General features: G+C 41.0%; 1 protein-coding gene and 1 long non-coding RNA gene across 3 annotated transcripts in view; one reads left to right on the plus strand and one right to left on the minus strand.

Annotated features, from left to right (window-relative positions):
* Positions 1–20,633, minus strand: part of LOC111976655 (agrin-like) — a 411,714-nt gene that overhangs the window by 235,005 nt on the left and 156,076 nt on the right. The gene's annotated exons all lie outside the window — the stretch shown is intronic.
* On the plus strand, positions 2,289–4,478 carry LOC139029089 (uncharacterized). Of its 2 annotated transcripts, none has more exons than XR_011481354.1 (3): positions 2,289–2,321; positions 3,562–3,664; positions 4,321–4,478. It is a non-coding gene; the product is annotated as an uncharacterized lncRNA (long non-coding RNA). The 2 variants fall into 2 exon arrangements; XR_011481355.1 differs by lacking the exon at positions 2,289–2,321 and adding an exon at positions 2,499–2,543.

The following is a 20,633-nucleotide window of genomic DNA, read 5'->3' on the forward strand; positions in this document are numbered from 1 at the left end:
CTATGAAACTTTTACAGAGTAACAATTTGGATTTTTTTGTCTTGTCCTGTTTTGACTGCGTTTGAGCTTGTGGATTATCTGAAGAATCAACGCGGCAAACAAAAGGAGGTTTTGGATTATAAAGAACTTGTATTCGAAACAAAGAAAAGGAACATTTATTGAGTAAATGAATGTCTGCTGAGTGCAACCATATGAAGATCATCAAAGGTAAGGGATACATTTTATCTCTATTTCTGACTGATTTGTCTGCTGGGCTATGTTCTCAAATAATCGTAAGGTATGCTTTCYCSGTAAAGCATTTTWWAAATCTGACACCGTGGTTGTATTCACAAGAAGTTAATCTTTAAACCTATGTAAAATATGTTTTGTTTTCTGAATTTTTATAATGAGTATTTTTGTATTTGAATTTGGCACRCAGCAGTTTCACTGGCTGTTGAAGAGGTGGGACGCTAACGTCTCACGTACCCAAGAGAGGTTTTAAAGCTAGAATCCTTAGTTGCTACATCCAATATTTACACTTATGAATTAATAATATATACCCATTGACTCTTGAAGAATATAACTTATAAATGSATCACYAGCTTAGTTCAACTGTTGTACCCCATCAGATCCCCAAATATAAGCTTTTTTATACTCTGTTAGTAAAGAAAAGTAAATGTAAACAAACACTGTATAGCCTGAACAAATGGTTAAAACTAGAAGTTTTATATCATGGATGGTCAGTCATTGTATACATAGCTTTCGCCTTACATTTTAGAGTGGCTATATCCCATCCCTCAGCTTTTTWAAAACCAAAACACAGGCGGGTGTGCTTTGTTATTGTTTCAACTAAGGATTTCAAATAATATGYACATCATGAAAAGCGCTATATAAAACCCATATAATATTAATAAAATTGGCTGAATATCCATCTAGGCCTAGCTACTGTCTTAAGTCAAAAGCKCTGTTCAATTCTTTCATGAGATTTGAGACAGGGATAAAGCCAGCTAAGCTATATATAGGTAGATACCTTGATAGACCTTTTCTCCAATTAAATGTTGGCCTCAGTCATTATAAGCCACTGGTACAGGGACACACCTGCACTGCACTTCTCTCCACAAAAACAAAAGTCAGTGACCATCTCCTGCACACCTACACTGCACTCAGTTTCTCTCCCATTCCTATCCATCTCTTATTTATATCATTCCTTTGTACCTGTCTTTTACTCCGTCTTTATTATTATATTTTTACCAGTCTCTTCTTCCCTCTCCCTCCTTCCTCTCTTTGTGTTAATTCATCTTGCTCTGTTACTTAGTCTTCTCTCTTATCTCTTTATTTTTATCTTTGTACCAGTCTTCTCTCCCTCTGGTCCATCTTCTTCTATTATTCATTCTTTGTATCAGTGTTTTCTCTCCTTCCCTTTCCCATTTATCCTTTATTATTCATCTTTTGCATCCAGTCTTCTGCTCCCTCTCTTCTCTTCCATCTCTTTTTATTTTATTTTGTCTTTATTCTTGTACCTATTACTTCTCTTCACCTTCCATCTCCCTTTAATTATTCTATTTGTACTCAGTTCTTTCTCTCCCTTCTTCCATCTCTTTATATTCATTCTTTGCTACCCAGTCTTCTCTTCCCTCTCCATCTTCCATCTCTTTATTATTACCCATCTTTTGTACCCAGTCTTCTCTCCCTCTTCCATATCTTTCCAATATCTCTCTTTATTATTGGAGTCTTTCTGTATCTAAATTCTACTGTACCAGTCTTCTCTCCCATCTCCCTCGTCATCCTTGTGTTGTACCAGTCTCCTTCTCCTGGCCCATCTCTTTATTATTTAATCATATCTGTTTTACCAGTTCTACTCTCCCCTCTTCCATCTCTTTATTATTGATCTTCTTCCAATGTACCAGCCTTCTCTCCCTCTCTCTCTATCCCCATCTCTTATATTATTACATCTTTGCTTACCAGTCTTCGGGTTCTCCACTCTCCCTCTCCCATCGCTTTTTTTATTTATTCTTTGTACCAGTTTCTTCTCTCCCCATTCTAACCAATCTTCTTTAATATTCATCTTAACTGTACTCACGTCTCTCACCCCATCTCGGTTCCTCTATTTACTAATGCGGATTGTATTTGATACCACGTCTCTTCTTTCTCTCTCTCCCATCTTCCATCTCTTTCATTTTCATCTTTGTACCAGTTCTCCCCTCTTCCATCTCTTTATTATTCATCTTTGTTACCAGTCTTCTCTCCATCTGGCCCATCCTTCCTATAATTATTCATCTTGTATTCAGTCTTCTCGCCCTCTTTTCCATCCTTCCATCTCTTTATTATTCATCTTTGTACACGTCTCTCTCCCTCTACCTCGTGGTCTCATCTCTTTATTATTTCATCTTGGTGTACCAGTTCTTCTCTCCCTCATCTCTCTTCCAATGGGCGTGCTTTATTAATTCATCTTATGTACCAGTCTATCTCTCCCTCTTCGCATCTCGTTTATTATTTCATCTTTGTACCAGAGTCTGTCATCTCCCTCTCTCTCATCCATCCTCTTTATATTCATCTTTGTACCAGTCTATTTCCCTCTTCCATCTCATTTAGTTTATTCATCTTTGTGTACCAGTCTTTCTCTTCCCCTCTTCTTCTTCCATCTCTTTATTATTCTGTCTTTTGTACCAAGTCTTCTCTCTCTCTTCCATCTCCTATTATTCGGTCGTATTGCCTATGTAACCAATCTTCTCTCCCATCTATCCATCTTTCCTTTCATGTATTCAAATATTAGTTACCCCAGTTCTTCTCTCCCTCTTCTCATCTCATGGTTAGTATTCATCTTCATGTACCAGTCTTTCTCACCCCATTCTCTTTATTATTCATCTATATGTACAGTCTGTCCTCTCCCTCTCCCTCTTCCATCTCTTTATTATTCATATTTTGTACCAGTCTTCTCTCTCTCTCCCTCTGTCCATCTCTTTATTATTCAATCTTGATATCTGTACCAGATTTTCTCTCCCTCTCCCATCAATTTATTATATCATCTCTTTAGTACCAGTCTTCTCTCACCTCTCCACTCTCTTCCAGACCTCTTTTATTATTCATCTAGTCTGGTGTACCAGCTCTTCTCTTCCCTCTCCCTCTTCCAGCTCTTGTATTATTCACAACTGTATGTACCAGTCTTTCTCTCCCTCTCTCTCTATGCCATCTTCATATTATTCATCTTTGTACCATGTCTATACTGGGCTCCCTCTCCCTTTCCAGCTCTTTATCTATCATCTTCTGTACCAGCTCTCTCTCCCTCTCTCCCTGCTTCCAGCTCTTTAATTATTCACCTTATGTACCAGTCTTCTCTCCCTCTCCTTCTCTTCCATCGTCTTTATTATTCTTCGTACCAGTCTTCTCTCCTCTCCCCTTCCAGCTCTTTATTATTCACCTTTGTACCAGTCTGTCTCTCCCTCTCTCCTTCCCATCTTCTTTATCTATTCATCTTTTGTACCAGTCTTCTCTCCCTCTCCCTCTTCCATATCTTTATTATTCATCTTTGCAACCAGTTCTTTCTCCTCCCATTCATCTTTATTTTTCATCTTCATGTACCAGGTCTTCTCTCCCTCTCTCTCTTCCAGCTCTTTATTATTCACCTTTGTACCAGTCTTCTCTCCCTCTCTCTCTTCCATCTCTTTATTATTCATCTTTTGTACCAGTCTTTCTCTCCCTCTGCCTCTTCCATATCTTTATCTATTCATCTTTGCACCAGTGTCTCTCTGCCTCTCTCTCTATCCATCCTTATTATTTGTCTTTGTACCAATCTTCTCTCCCTCTTCCATTCGTTGCTTTATTATTCATTATTATGTACCAGTCTTCTCTCCCTCTTCCATCTCTTTATTTATTCATCTTTGCGTACCAGTCTTCTCTCCCCCCTCTTCCATCTTACTTCTCTTTATAATTCATCTTCTGTACCAGTCTTCTCTCCCTCTTAATCCCATCTTCTCCATCCTCCTTCTATTATTCATCTTTGTGACCAGTCTTCTCTCTCCCATCGTGTCCATCTCTTTATTATTTTCTTCTTGTACCTTAGTCTCCTTCTCCCATCTCGTTATTATTTATCTTGTGTCCAGTCTTCTCTCCCTCTCCTATCTCTATTATTATTCATCTCTGTACCAGCCCTTCTCTCCTCTCTCTCTTCCATCTCTTTATTTTATTCATCTTAATGTACCAAGTCTCATCTCTCCTCTCCCTCTACCATCTCTTTATTATTTATCTATGTACCAGTCCCTTCTCTCCCTCTTCCATCTTTATTATTCATTCTTTGTACCATCTTTTCCACTCCATCTCTTTATTATTCATATTTGTTACCAGTCTTCTCTCCCTCTCCCTCTTCCATCTCTTCATTATTCATCTTTGTACCAGTCTTCTCTCCCTCTTCCATCTCTTTATTATATTCTTCTTTGTACCAGTCGTCTCTCTTCAACGAGAACTCCTCCAGTGTATACACACACGCACCACCATGCACGCACGCACGCACACACGCACACAGGCACACACACACACACACACACACGTTTCAATAATTGATACATTTTTCACTGCTTCTCCTATAAATACTCTGATCAACACCACCATTACATTCACACTGCTTCACCCCAAACCCTCTGGCTCAAGAGATTTCTGTCATTTTTTTCCTGCCGACTAAAACCAGATATAAAGTATGCAGAAAAGATAATGGACCTATATATATTTGGAATAAATGCATCTTTGGGAACTAACAATCACCAAAATAAAAGCTAGACAGTCAGGGAGAATGTAAAATACCCAAAACAATGAATTTAGCACTATATCATTTGGTTTACAACTGTAACCTTTTCTCACAGCTCCATGGAGCCGACTGGCTGGCCACGCCCCCTGACACGCSCACCACCTAAACCCGTCTAAACCTCATCTCTAGGTCCATTACATTACACACTGCCCGTCCTTCCGTCGGTGGCCTTAGTGTCAGTGAAAAATGAACAGCTAACAAATCAACATGGAGGGAATTTGAGGTCCATTATTGCCATTTCGGTGCAATTTTAGGTGCCCCCTGTGCTGCTGGTGTGACTTTTGTAATGGGGGTTTAGAGTTACAGCAGATTGTTCTTCGGAGGGTGTGTTACGTTAGGTTGATGCTGGGAGTCGGGCGAATGTGCGAATGTGAGAGAAAGTGTGTGTGTGTGTGAGAGCGAGTTACTGTGTGTGTGTGTGTGTGTGTGTGTGTGTGTGTGTGTGTGTATGTATCTACACGTGACAATGTGTGTGTGTGTATGAGTGTGTGCAGAAGAGTGAGATGGGGGTTAGGAGGCTGGCGGTGAGAGAGTGTGTGGTGTGCCTATAGGTTTGTCCTCTCATTAAAACTTGAATAGCAGAGGGTTAGAGTAGAGAAACACTTCCAACCACAGAACCACACAGGAGGCTTGAGGTTTATACGGTACATACGCTTCCCATGCAATGTTCGCTTATATAACCCCTGGTCTGTAAACATTTATGAACGTTTGCTCTCTTCATGTGACATCGGTGTGCTACGCTTGTTACTAGATGTTGCAAAGATTCTTAGCCTCTTTGATGGTGTTTGTGAGACGAATGGGAAATTGGAGGAAGGAGAGGGAATGAGGTCAGATTCTAATCTATGACACGTCGCTCTCATTTTCTGTCTGTGTGTGTGCGTGTCTGTGTGTGTGTGCATGCGTGTCTGTGTGCTGCTGGCTGAGAAGCCATTCACCGAGGCGGCACTTCCATATCATATATCATCTTTTGCAAGGGGACCAGCATGAACCAGTGTAACAAAACTCACAGAGCCTCAGGAAGCCACACAAATCTACATCCTGGTTTGAGTGTGTGGTATAGGTGTGTGCATGCGTTCGTAAGGGTGCAAGTGTGCGTGTGTGTGTGTGTGTGTGTGTGTCTACCAGCATGCCATTTCCCCTTACTTTTAGCTCTTGCTTTCTTGTGGCAATTGACCTCCGGGCTTTCAAAGACAAAGCTTTGTGTCAGAGCTTGTGCTGGAGCCTCCATGGCATTTGAAACAGCTTGAGAGCTGAAATGGGTTTGAGAGGACGATATCGTCTAGAAATACAATAGAGTACTAGTGTACGCTTAATAGACTTGAGCCTGCTATTGTCTTAAGAGTCAAAATAGTCAAATCATGATATGCTTTGACAAGCGTAGGAAGTAAATCAGGTGTAAATCGACGAGAGAAGATGATTGAGACGGCACCACAACGCTGACAGCAATTAACCAGTTGACGACTACGTGCAACATTTGCATAACGACGGCAGAGTTACACAACTGAAAAGGCATGAAGCACTTGGAACAGGAGAAACAACAAAATGTCCCTGCTTCAGATGTTTGAGTTTGTCATCCTAAACTGTCACACAAGTTGAAACCAACAAAATATTAGGAAAAGATTAGCAGTCAGGCCATAGCCATAGTCTACAAGATTCAAACACAATGGTAATATTGACTTCCCATAGCCACAGATTAGATTAACTATTCACTGCTCTCAGTTGGATTGACATTTTGCAGAGCACTGTTGCCAAGCAGTTTGCAAGCACTGTATCAAGTGTATCTACACGTATCTATGGCACAAGAGGAGGAAATAAAAAGAAAAGAAAATGATCTGAAAGAAAACAGATGACAGGAGTGAGGGAAGATCCCTTTTATCCAGTGTAGAAGAGCCACCAGCACTAGAATCCAACCCATTTCCCCCCAACAACTCTATCTGCCTATGGTGAAACTGTAATTTAAAAAAGGCCCAGTGCAGTCAAAAAAGTGATTTTCCTGTGTTTTATATACATTTCCACACTATGAGGTTGGAATAATAGTGAATTTTTTAAAAATGATAATGCCATTTTATTAAGAGACATGTGTAAAGAGAAGTTGGCGACATCACCAGGCGGAATACGTTAATAGATAACAGCTCGTCCAATTCATCCCTCACTCAGATCCCTCCCAGACAGTCCTAAATTCTTTCTTGAAAAACTGCTCTTTGTTAACAACCTATTATTGTTTATTTTTGACCACCATTTAATTTGTTAAAAATAACAGTAAGGTACTTCATTGTTACCCTAGAAATGATTTGATATTGAGATAAAAACGGCTGCATTGGGCCTTTAAACCCTGCCCAGGGCAGACAAGCCCCGAGGGCCACAGTAGAGAATAGGAGATGACGAGAAAGGGAGGGGTAGAGGAGAGGAGGATGGAGAGATGTGAAGATTAAAAGGGAAGTGTGAGAGGGAAGGGGAGCAGCCGAGCGAGGGGTTGAGGGGAATTTCAATTTCATTACTGCATCACTGGCATGTGAATATAGACACAATTGTACTGCGAATATGGAAGTACACCACATGACCAAAAGTATGTGAACACCTGCTCGTCAAACATCAATATGGATTTGGTCCCCCCTTTGCTGATATAATAGCCTCCACTCTTCTGGGAAAGCTTTCCACTAGAACATTGCTGCGGGGACTTGCTTCCATTCAGCCACAAGAGCATTAGTGAGGTCAGGCACTGATGTTGGGCGATTAGGCCTGGCTCGCAGTCGGCGTTCCAATTCATCTCAAAGGTGTTCTATGGGGTTGAGGTCAGGGCTCTGTGCAGGCCAAGTTCTTCCACACCAATCTCGACAAACCATTTCTTTATGGACCTCGCTTTGTGCACGGAAGCATTGCCATGTTGAAACAGGAAAGGGCCTTCCCAAACAAAGTTGGAAGCACAGAATCATCTAGAATGWRATTGTATGCTGTTGCATTAAGATTTCCCTTCACTGGAACTAACGGGCCTAGCCCGAACCATGAAAAACAGCCCCAGACCATTATTCTTCCCCCACCAAACTTTACAGTTGGCACTATGCATTGGGGCAGGTAGCGTTCTCATGGTATCCGCCAAACCCAGATTTGTCCGTTGGACTGCCAGACGCGTTTCCACTTCTCCAGAGTCCAATGGCGGCGAGCTTTACACTGCTCAAGCCGATGCTTGGCATTGTGCATGGTGATCTTAGGCTTGCGTGCTGCTGCTTGGGTATGGAAAACAGTTATTGTGCTGATGTTGCTTCCAGATTCCGTTTGGAATTCAGTAGTGAGTGTTGCAACCAAGGACAGACCATTTTTACGCGCGACGCACTTCAGCACCCGGCGGTCCCATTCTTTGAGCTTGTGTGGCCTACCACTTCGCGGCTGAGCCATTTTTGCTCCTAGATGTTTCCACTTCACAATAAGAGCACTTACAGTAGACAAGGGCAGCTCTAGCAGGGGAGAAATTTGATGAACTGAATTGTTGGAAAGGTGGCATCCTAAGACGGTACTACGTTGAAAGTCATCAGTGGTTCATATGACAAACTTCGGCAAATTCATACATTTTCAATACATTTAGTTGAGCTCTTCAGTAAGCCATTCTACTGCCAATGTTTGTCTATGAGATTGCATGGCTGTGTGCTTGATTTTATACCCCTGTCAGTAACGGGTGTGGCTGAAATAACTGAATCCACTAATTTGAAGGGGGGTCCACATGCTTTTGTATATTTAGTGTATGTCATAAATGTTTGACCGACAGAGCCGGTATGATAGAGGATGTCCGACACCCTCCACTTGAGAAGGAGCTCCTCAGTGAAATAAAGGAAGATGTTAACGGTCCTCATTGACTATTTCTCCAGTCATGTAAATATAGTATACTGTCGATTTTTGATCTGGCTTCTGTCACTCCCTCTCCCCCTTTCACTCTCAAACACACACTCATGCATATGAGCAAACACACGTCCGAGAAAACACACACACAGAGACAAACATGCACACACAAATACACACACAAACAGAAAAACATGCACACACACACAGCGGCTGGGAGGCCTCCCTCAGGTCAGCTCGTTATTTCAGGACCTGCAGACACACTGTTTGTCCTGCCCTCCCCCAGTGCACCTCAGGGGGCCAGGGAGTTCAGCTATGACTAATTGACAGGGATTAAACCTGGGTTGCCTCACTTTCCACACACAAATACGCTTACATACATACAAACACACACAAACACTCAGTGGGTCGTCAGTGTCAGAGTGACCCCAGGGTCCGTGGCTGTGTGTGTGTGTGTGTGTGTGTGTGTGTGTGTGTGTGTGTGTGTGTGTGTGTGTGTGTGTGTGTGTGTGTGTGTGTACATACGTATATATGTGTGTCTGTTGAGACGTGCTTAGTCTCGTGTAGTCATACCTCCACATTACGTTATTCCTCTGGAGGTCTGGAGAATTTTGTATTAGCTTGTACAAAGGGTGCAAAGGGCGTCGCGGGTACAAAGGGCGTCGCGGTTTCTGACCAATCGATTCGAAGAAGGCATTACAACTCCTCCACTTGAACACCCTACTAAAAAAAGAGACATTATGGCTTGTCTACCAACAGGCTATGGTAAAGGTTTAGTGTATCAAGTGTGGCCGACAGTCTGCAAATTAAAGTCACCATAAACATGGCATACATGAACATATTTTTATGCGGTTTTAAATAGCTGATTTCCCGGCGGTCCTCACGCACTGTTGTAGCTCCGCCCAAGCAAGGCAGGGTTTAGGGAAGCCGGGGTCCTGACGAGGCTAAAACGTGCTTAGAGAGAGCAGATTGAGCTCAAAGAGACAGCTGGAAGAGATCACTCCTGTCAAGACACCAAGGGATTCCTCGTGGCTAATATAATACACCGCACATGTGTGGGATGGGTGTGTATGTGTGTAACAAGACCCCCTTACACCAGAGGCCTTGTTCTTCAGCATTCTCTCTATGTGTGTATGTTGTAGAGCCTATTGCAACATGAGCTTACGTTTAGTTTTGTCACGATACCAGAATGTTTACTTTGATACCGATACAAGGTTTAGTATCGCGATGCTCAATACCAAAGCTTTACACGAAACCAAAATTAAACTGCAAATACAAGAAAGCGTGGAGGACAAAATTGATTTGATTTGAATTGTCTGTGTTTATTTTCTTTTGCTTTCAAAATCACACTTTTTAAATAYAAAAATAACTCCACAACACTGCTTAAAGCTGGAATCCMTCATTTGCGATATTACAACAACAAAGAAGTTACTGCAAACAATGAAAACTTATTTCCCCTCAAACATCGTTACACACGCGATTAGATGAGCACAATATGTACCGCAATATTGTTTACCATGCTGCGTGACTCTCCCCAGCTCGGCAACAAAAACCTTAACAACGGTAGGTGGGCGGTAGTGGTGCTCTTTCCCCCTACTGAGAATTCCATCTTTAAACCACACCAGGGGACCACTTTTGAGGTCTGGGAAAAATCTAATTAGTGTTAATTTAAGTGGACATGCAATTAGCACTGTTTGCTTAGCAGTGCACGTGATGGAGTTTGCGAAAACAAAATGGCCACTGGATTGATGCAAATAATCATGATTCTGCCAGGTAGGCATAGGCTACTTTATAGTTAACTTTTTATTAAGACGGTTTTTGGTAAAGCCTTTCCATCTACACAAAGATGGTTATCATTAGTGATAGAGATACGCAACACCGTACACACAGACGGGGGCATTCCCGTGCCGTTGCCTTTTCAGAAAGCCGACGAATCACTGATGCATTCTGTTCATGTCTTATGCTAGGCTAAACTTGGGCAAATCAATTCATTGATTTTCTAATAAGTTCAACACACATTTGATAGAAGAACCAGAAATAACAAGATTTTAGTACCGAGCCGTTTTTCATTTTGTAGTATCGGAAAAGTACACGACTTACACTTATTTGAAACATTAGCATTGCATGTGTGCCGGATGTCTGTCTGAATGCGTGTTTCTGTCTCTATGTGTGGTCTGAAAATATGTCTTGGTTACTGTAGATGTAGTTAATACCAGAAATCTTGTGCTAGTGGCTACAGCTAACTAATATTAAGGCCGGGACGATACCAGTATCACATACTCATTAGTATTGTGGCAAGGAAACAAAACAAGTAGCGGATTTAACTTTTTTAGGAAAACAGCCTGTCACACCCTGACCATAGAGAGCCTTTTTATTCTCTATTTTGGTTAGGTCGGGGTGTGACTAGGGTGGGTAATCTAGGTTGTTTTATTTCTATGTTGGCCTGGTATGGTTCCCAATCAGAGGCAGCTGTTTAGCGTTGTCTCTGATTGGGGATCGTATTTAGGCAGCCATTTCCCCACTGTTTTTTTGTGGGATCTTGTTTATGTGTAGTTGCCTGTGAGCACTCCATAGCTTCACGTGTCGTTTGCTCTTTYTTGTTTTTGTGCGTTTCACGAATAAAAAGATGTGGAACCCATATCACGCTGCGCCTTGGTCCGAATGTTATTTCGACGACCGTGACACAGTCCAAATGTTGGAAGCAAACATCATTATGTTGTCATCCAGAGTCACATTTATGTATTTCCCAAGCTATAGCACACAATATTACATACAGCTGGTTTTGAAAGGACTAAAGAGTTTGGTGTGCTTCGTGTTTCCATTTTTGGCATGGAAAAGGTGGTGCAATACTGGTATCGTCCCGGCCCTAGGTAATATCGGTTAATACTGACAGGATGTTGTTAGGTACAAGGGTTTGATTTTTGAGTGTAGTTACCCTTAAATTCCAGTGCACAGGGGAAATCTCTTTGCCTCTTCAGAAAGTTGCAGGAAATAAGCCATGAACAATGCATCAGTGATTCATATGACAAACTTAGGCAAATTCATACATTTTCAATACATTTAGTTGATTCCCTACGAAGTTCAGCATATTTTTTTTAATATTGTTGAATTCCATTTCATTGTCTGGATTCTGTGAATCCGTCCGCATTCTATGCATCGCGGATTTTATAGGGCCCTACATACTGTACACACACTCTATAACTACTCCAGTAGACTACAGTGTTTTACACAAGTAGCCACCCATAATAGAAAAAGTAGCCAGCCAGGCAACCCCAGGCCAGAGGGGTTTTGCCGCCCAGGGTTTGAAATATTTTGCAGAAGGAGCTCTATTTTGCTGGCCTCCAGTACATCATATTGCCTTGATTCCATCCGAACTACACAGTGAAATGATTTAATATTTTATAGAGTTTACCTCCCAGATTGAAAACATTTGTTGTGGTATTGTGTAGAAAGACATGACTTTACATTTTAAATGACTGAAAATGTATGAATTCGGTGTATTGCTAGTTGTTTTGGATATCGTTTAGGTCAGTAGTTCCCAACTCCGATCCTCGAGTACCCCCAACAGCACACAGATTAAGTAAATCACCCATATTATCTTGAAAAAGGGTTATGTCAGCAGTCTAACAGTGCCTCAGAAAGTATTCATAACACTTGACTTTACCACAGTTTGTTGTGTTACAGGTTTAATTTTAAATTGATAAAATGTACATTTGTGTCACTGGCCTACACACAGTACCCCATAATGTCAAAGTGGAATTATATTTTTTGAAATGTTTACAAAGTAATTATAAATGAAAAGCTGAAATGTCTTGAGTCAATAAGTACTTTGTTGTGGTACTCCTAAATACGTTCAGGAGGCAAAATGTGTTTAAACAAGTCACATAATAAGTTGCATGGACTCAATCTTTGYTGTTTAAAATGTTTTTTGAAAGACGATCTCTGTACCCCACACATTGAATTACTGTAAGGTCCCTCAGTCGAGCAGTTCATTTCAAACATCGATTAATTCAACCACAAAGACAAAGGAGGTTTTCCAATGTCTTGCAAAGAATGCACCTATTGGTAGCTGGGTAAAAAKGTTTTTTTTWAAGTCATTGAATAGCCCTTAGATGCTGGGTTGAAGTTAATTAATTACACTTTGGATGGTGTATCAATACACCCAGTCACTACTGTAACGGCTGTCGTCGGTGGAAGAAGGTGAGGACCAAGGTGCTGCGTGGTAAGTGTTCATGATATTTAATAATAACCAAAACTGAACACTGAATAACAAAACAACAAAGAAACAACCGAAACAGTTCTGTCTGGTGCAGACACACAAAGACTGAAAATAACCACCCACAAAACCCAACAGAAAACAGGCTACCTAAATATGGTTCCCAATCAGGGACAACGATTGACAGCTGCCTCTGATTGAGAACCATATCAGGCCAAACACAGAAATAGAAAATCATAGAAAAACTAACATAGACAACCCACCCAACTCACGCCCTGACCATACTAAAACAAAAGACAAAACAAAGGAACTAAGGTCAGAACGTGACAACTACAAAGATTCAGGCGTCCTTCCTAACCCTGTTGCCGGAGAGGAAGTAAAATGCACAGGAATTTCACCATGAGGCCAATGGTGACTTTGAAACAGTTCCAGAGTTTAATGGCTGTGATGGGAGAAAACTGAGGATGGATCAACAACATTGTAGTTACTCCACAATACTAACCTAAATAACATAGTGAAAAGAAGGAAGCATGTACATAATAAAATATTCCAAAACATGCATCCTGTTTGCTAAAGTAAAACTGCAAAAATGTGGCAAATAAATTAACCTTATGTCCCGAATACAAAGCGTTATGATTGGGGCAAATGCAAACACATCACTGAGTACCACACTTCATATTTTCAAGCATGGTGGTGGKTGCATCATGTTATGGGTATGCTTGTCATCGGCAAGGACTAGGGAGTTTTTAAAAATAAAAACAAATGGAATACAGCAACGCACAGAGGAAAACCTGCTTCAGTCTTCTTCCCAGCAGACACTGGGAGAAGAATTCACCTTTCAGCAGGACAAGACGACATTGAATGTTCCTGAGTGGCCTAGGTACGGTTTTGTCATTAGTTACAGTCTTGACATAAATCAGCTCTAAAATCTATGGCAAGACTTGAAAATGGCTGTCTAGCAATGATCAACAACCAATTTGACAGAGCTTGAAGAATTTGGAAAAGAACAATGTGCAAATATTGTACAATCCAGGTGTGCAAAGCTCTTAGAGACTTACCCAGAAAGACTCATAGCTGTAATCGCTGCCAAAGTTGATTTGGACACGTATTGACTCAGGGGTTGAATATTTATCTAATCAAGATACTATATTATTAGTGTTTTATTTTTCATATATTATTTCTTTTACAAATGCTAGAATTTTTCTTCTACTTTGACAGAGTATTTTGTGTAGATCGTTGACAAAAAAAATCTCACTTTGTAACAACAAAATATGGAAAAAGTCAAGGGGTGTGAATACTTTCTGAAGGAACCAAGTACAACATTTCTTTATGATTTTACATGAGCTTAATTCATAAAACAATATCATTAGGTAGGGCCTTATAAAATGTGTTTTATTTTTTGCCTGATTCCGTTCTGTTCTTTCCCAAATTCTGTTTTCACCGTTTTCTTTTGCCTTGTTACAGGTTTTCACCGTTTTTGTAGGTCCTTGCTCTCAAAATCTCATTTTTTTATAGAAAAAAAACCTACACATTTGGATGTTGTAAGTCCACAACAACGCTTTAACCACATCAGGAGACCACTTTTGAGGTCTGGAAAAAAATCMGAGAATTATTTATTATTATTATTTATTTTTGGGTGTAGTTACTCTTTAATTCAAGTGTGCACCTTGCAAGCGGCTGTTGTTTAACAGTGGTTTTGTAGTGCACACGTGATGCTACAGTTTGCAAAAACAATTACCCAGTGGATAGATGAAAATAATCATTCTTCCAGGTTGGCATAGGCTACTTTGTGGATAACATTTAATTGAGAATGTTTTTGGGAAAGCCTTTCCATTTACCAGAAGACTGTTTTCATTAGCATCATCGCTAACGCTAACACAAAGTGATAGACAAGCACACCACACACACAGACAGGGGCATTTTCATTGCCTCTTCGGAAAGTTGCAGGAGATACAAATCACTGATGCATTGTGTTCATGTCTCATGATAAACTTTGGCTAATTAATACATGTTTTTATACATTTAGTTGATTCCCTAACTAAGGTCAATCCATTTTTGAAAATTGTCAAATTCAGTTGTAATGCCTGGATTCTGTGAGGGCCCTAATTATCACATTTGGACCAGAATGAGACTCTCCACTAGTTATTGTTCCTGCAGTGATGATTCACCCTCTTCATCAAATGTTTTCATAATTCATCTGCAGATAATCTACAAATGCTAATTGGGGAGACAAATAAACGTCTCTATCCCCGAAGCAATTCAGCAGGCTACACTGACTCAATTTAGTGTCACTATCTGGCAAGCCCCTACATCCTCGGAAAGGAAACCAAGGAAATCCTGATGGACATACAGTGCCTTCGGAAAGTATTCAGACCCCTTGACTTTTTCCACATTTTGTTACGTTGCAGCCTTATTCTGAAATTGATTAAATAAAATCCTCAGCAATCTAAACACAATACCCCACAATACCCCATAATGACAAGGTGAAAACAGTTTTTTTGCTGTTGCACCTGAGCTCGAAATTGAGCTCAGGTGCATTCTGTTTCCATTGATCATCCCTGAGATGTTTCTACAACTTGATTGGAGTCCAAAGATTGGACATGATTTGGAAAGACACACACCTGTCTATATAAGGTCCCACAGTTGACAGTGCATGTCAGAGCAAAAATCAAGCCATGAGGTCGAAGGAATTGCCCGTAGAGCTCCGAGACAGGATTGTGTCGAGGCACAGATCTGGGGAAGGGTACCAGAAAATGTCTGCAGCATTGAAGGTCCCCAAGAACACAGTGGCCTCCATCATTATTAAATGGAAGAAGATTGGAACCACTAAGACTCTTCCTAGAGCTGGCTGCCCAGCCAAACTGCGCAATCAGGGGAGAAGGGCCTTGATCAAGGAGGTGACCAAGAACCTGATGGTKACTCTGACAGAGCTCCAGAGTTCCTCTGTGGAGATCAGAGAACCTTCCAGAAGGACAACCACCTCTTCAGCACTCCACCAATCAGGCCTTTATGGTAGAGTGACCAGATGGAAGTCACTCCTCAGTAAAAGGACACGACAGCCCACTTGGAGTTCGCCAAAAGGCACCTAAAGACTCTCAGACCATGAGAAACAAGATACTCTGGTCTGATGAAACCAAGATTGAACTCTTTGGCCTGTTTGCCAAGCGTCACGTCTGGAGGAAACCTGGCACCATCCCTACAGTGAAGCATGGTGGTGGCAGCATCTTGCTGTGGAGATGTTTTTCTGGGACTGGGAGACTAGTCAGGATAGAGGCAAAGATGAACGGAGCAAAGTACAGAGAGATCCTTGATGAAAACCTGCTCCAGAGCTCTCAGGACCTCAGACTGGGGCGAAGGTACACATTCCAACAGGACCACGACCCTAAGCACACAGCCAAGACAATGCAGGAGTGTCTTCGGGAAAAGACTTTGAATGTCCTTGAGTGGCCCAGCCAGAGCCCAGAATTGAACCCGATCAAACATCTACTGGAGAGACCTGAAAACAGCTGTGRAGCGACACTCTCAATCCAACCTGACAGAGCTTGAGAGGATCTGCAGAGAAGAATGTGAGAAACTCCTCAAAATGCAGGTGTTGTAGCGTCATGGAAGACTCTAGGCTGTAATAGCTACCAAAGGTGCTTCAACAAAGTAGTGAGTAAAGGGTCTGAATACTTATGTAATTATAATGTTTTATTTGTCATAAATTAGCAAACATTTCTAAAAACCTGTTTTTGCTTTGTTATTATGGGGTATTGTGTGTAGATTGATAAAGGGAAAAAAACGATTTAATCCATTTTAGAATAAGGCTGTAGCCTAACAAAATGTGGAAAAAGTCAAGAGGTCTGAATCCTTTCCCGAAGGCACTGTATTTTTCCCAGTCATGTGAAATCCATAGATTAGGGCCTAATGAATTGATTTCAATTGACTGATTTCCTCAAATGAACTGTAACTCCGTAAAATCTTTGAAATTGTTGCTTGTTGCATTTATATTTCTATTTAGTGTATGTTGTATGCTCAATATTATTTTATACTAATACAATTGCTCAGAGAAAGAGATTTTGTTTAAGTAATAAAAAAGATAGGGCTCAACATTTTTGACACCACTGTTTTCAATACCTTTCAGTACCTCCTCACCTTGCGAGGATACGACACTGAGCCTTTTTCTAAAATGTTTTATGCGATTGGAGAACACGTTGAGAGTGATTTTAGTGATCCTATATAAATAATTTTTCCAGATCCTTGATATCCTTCGTCTGCTCTTATGGACTACCCTCTTCAACTAGGGATGTGCATCTCTCCTTTCATTAACGATTCGATACAGTAACGCTATGTTTTTGGTTTGAAATGATTCGGCACCTGAGCTGAGCGTTTGGGCAGACTGAGCATCTACCACCTCACTATCAGATTAGGGGTGGAACAAATGTATGGTTTTTGTCCCCCCACTTCTTATCTGAACTCATCATCACCCACTGATTTCCTTTTTGCAGATTGAAAATGTTTTGAGCTAGTACTATGTCAATATTTATGTCTAGAAATTAGCACGGCATTTAGACAATTAATATAATGCCGTTTTGGATTTTACCCGTCTCGAAAGCAAATGGTTTAGACCATTTGGAATTTGACAGAGAGCTTCTACTGCTCCGAGCAATGAATGCAAAATGACTGTTGTCCTTTATGAAATGACCCTGTTCATGTAACAATGACCAAAAACACTGACTGTTTAAAGCAAAACTACCAAAACAATGTGTTATGGTGAACCTGAACAATCTAAATAAAATCMGAARGATTGAAAACCCCAATCAGCATTTGGATACGAGTTGGGTCCACTCTAGTAGGCTACACAACTCTGGTAAAACACAATTTTCTACAGTGTATTTAGTAACAATAACCCAGGAAATTACGTTGGTTGTCACTGAACTAATAAATCCTATGATTTGAAATTGTGAAAGCCATTTTTACAAGCATCTGAATGCTGAAGGTTCCAGATGAACTGCATATTACAAGACCAGGGATAGGCCTACCTCTCGTTGGCGGGAGCATCTGTGTCTTGCGCACAGTTATCCGACAGTCATAGGCAGTTACATGCATACAAGTTTGATATACTACTGAACTGAAGGAGAGGACCCATTCGTTCAGTCAACAGATAAGAGTTATTTTCAGAAATAATACAATGAGTAAAACAACATTAGTGAACCGATTAATAAGGTTTGAATCAGTTTTCTGACCGATGCACTCTTCATTTGGATTGGTTTGAGCTCCCACAGACTGATGCACTCATATCTTAAACATTTGAACCTGCACCGATGAGTATCGGTGAATCGTTGCATCCCTAGGTTATTGTCTTGCTGCAACATTGCTGCCAAGTGTCAGCCCCCTGGCCAAAGAGCTCTATTTTCATTTCATCTGACCATAGATAGCACCGCTGGGATAAACGGCATTGGCACTTGGATTGGAACCGGTGCTGTGATCAGATGACCTGAAATAGAGCTGTTGAGCCATGCACACCAGTGGTGGGTTTGGCATTGAACAACATATGCAGACAGAAAATTAGGTACTCCATTCATACCTATGGCGAAATACGGTGGTGGATCTTTGATGTTATGGGGCTATTTTGCTTTCACTGGTCCTTGGGCCCTTGTTGAGGTTAATTGAACCATGGACTTTACCAAGTAGGATACCAGGTCATTTTTGCCAAAAACCTGGTTGACTCTGCCAGGAGGCTGACACTTGGCCGCAAGTGGATCTTCCAGCAAGACAATAACCCCAACCTAATTGACCACAAAATCCACATTTTGCAATGGCCACCTCAGTCTCTGGACCCTATTGAATATCTGTGGTTTGAACTGAAGAGGGCAGTCCACAAGAGCAGACTAAGTATATGAAGGATCTGGAAGGATTTTGTATGGAGGAATGGTCTAAGATCCCTCCCAACGTGTTCTCCAATCTCATAAAACCTTTTTGAAAAAGGCTCAGTGTTGTTATCCTTGCAAGGGGATGGTGCTATAGTTTTGAAAATAGGGGTGCTAATAATTTTGAACCACATATTTTTTTTATTACTTGTTCAACAAAATCTCCAGAAGTGGAAAAAGTACTCAATTGTCATACTAAGTAAAAGTAAAGATACCTTAATAGAAATTACTCAAGTAAAAGTGAAAGTTACCCAGTAAAATACTACTTGAGTAAAAGTCAAAGTATTTGGTTTTAAATATTCTTAAGTATCAAAAGTAAATGGAATTGCTAAAATGTACTTAGGTATCAAAGGAAAAGTATAAATAATTTCAAGTTCCTTATATTAAGCAAACCAGACAGCATAATTGTCTTTTATTTTTTTAATTGACGGATAGCCAGGGGAACACTCCCAACACTCAGACATAGTTTAGTGAGTTCACCAGATCAGAGGCAGTAGGGATGACCAGGAATATTCTCTCGATAAGTGTGTGAATTGGACCATTTCCCTGTTAAAATGTAACGAGTACTTTTGGGTGTCAGGGAGAATGTATGGAGTAAAAAGTACATTATTTTCTTAAGGAATGTATTTAAGTAAAAGTAAAAGTTSCCAAAAATATAAATAGTAAAGTACAGATACCCCCAAAACTACTTAAGTAGTACTTTATACCACTGAAAATCTCTTTCTCTGTATCAGGATAAAAGAATACAATTTTCCCATTTCTTTGAAAATATAGCTCAGTATTTTTTGCTCATCTTTATCAAGGGTGCCAACAATTATGAACCTGACTGTATTTCAGACTTCAGGTATGACAGGGATAAGCTAGATGTCTGTTGTCCAGAAACTCAACCCCATCATTGTCAGGAGTTGATCTACCCACTCTCTGACATGCTACAACACCTCCATACACTGGCTGTTCGTGGTGGTTTCGCGAGGGCAAGGCAAGCTTGATCGGGCCGACATGTCTGGGCATGTCAAAATGCCCTGGCTGCCAGTATCAACAATTACTGTTGGCCAAGGAATCAGGAACGAATCGGCTCAACGGTGAAACCCTGCCAGTCTAGGCATGTTCCTTTTGACCCACATCTTTTTCTGTCTCTCCTTTCTCAGAGCGCGAATCAATACTCGGCGGCGGCGCATCACACCTCTGCTCAGTGAGGCTGAGTGGGAGCCTTGTCAGAGAGTCTGATGGCTGATGACGGGGGGGGGGGAAATGTCAAAACTCACCTGATTTGTTTCTCCTGGTTGCCCAAAATCGCTTCCAGTCGAGCTCTGCGTGTGTACGGAAGGATGCTTATGCAAGCGTCTGCTGACTCCACAGAAGTACAGAAGAGAGACAGACTTTCCGGGGGAGAGAGGTACAGAGTGCAGTTTTGGGTGGATGCGTCTGTAAACTTTTGGAGGGCAACAAACTTTGCCCTGATAACGTCAAGGCAAAAAACACGCTGATGCTTCTCGTCGAGGGCTAGGAATGACGAGCCAATCTCGTTTCTCACTGAACAAAATCATACTCTGGGGTATAGAGGAGCGTTTATAGTCCTGCTACCTTAGATATCTTGATATGACCCCATCCTCAGTATCCCACTCCAAAAAAAGATGAGGTTGATGTGTGGCCTCTTTTGTGATAAATCTATGACACAAGAAGATTTAAGTAAAATAGGCAATTGTAATAATGAATTCTGCCTCTATGCCTCTCTGAGTGAGGCGTACTGTCATGAACACAGGGAAAGCTTCAACATTTGTTTTCTCCTCAGTTTTTCATCGAAGTGGAGTTGGTGGAGAGAGGGGAGGGGATGGGAATCTTTCAAAACTGCTACAGAGAAAGTTGTCACATCTTTTGAGAGGCAGAAGTGTTCTGGGAT

The sequence above is a fragment of the Salvelinus sp. IW2-2015 genome, linkage group LG17, assembly GCF_002910315.2.
Source record: "Salvelinus sp. IW2-2015 linkage group LG17, ASM291031v2, whole genome shotgun sequence".
NCBI lineage: Eukaryota > Metazoa > Chordata > Actinopteri > Salmoniformes > Salmonidae > Salvelinus > Salvelinus sp. IW2-2015.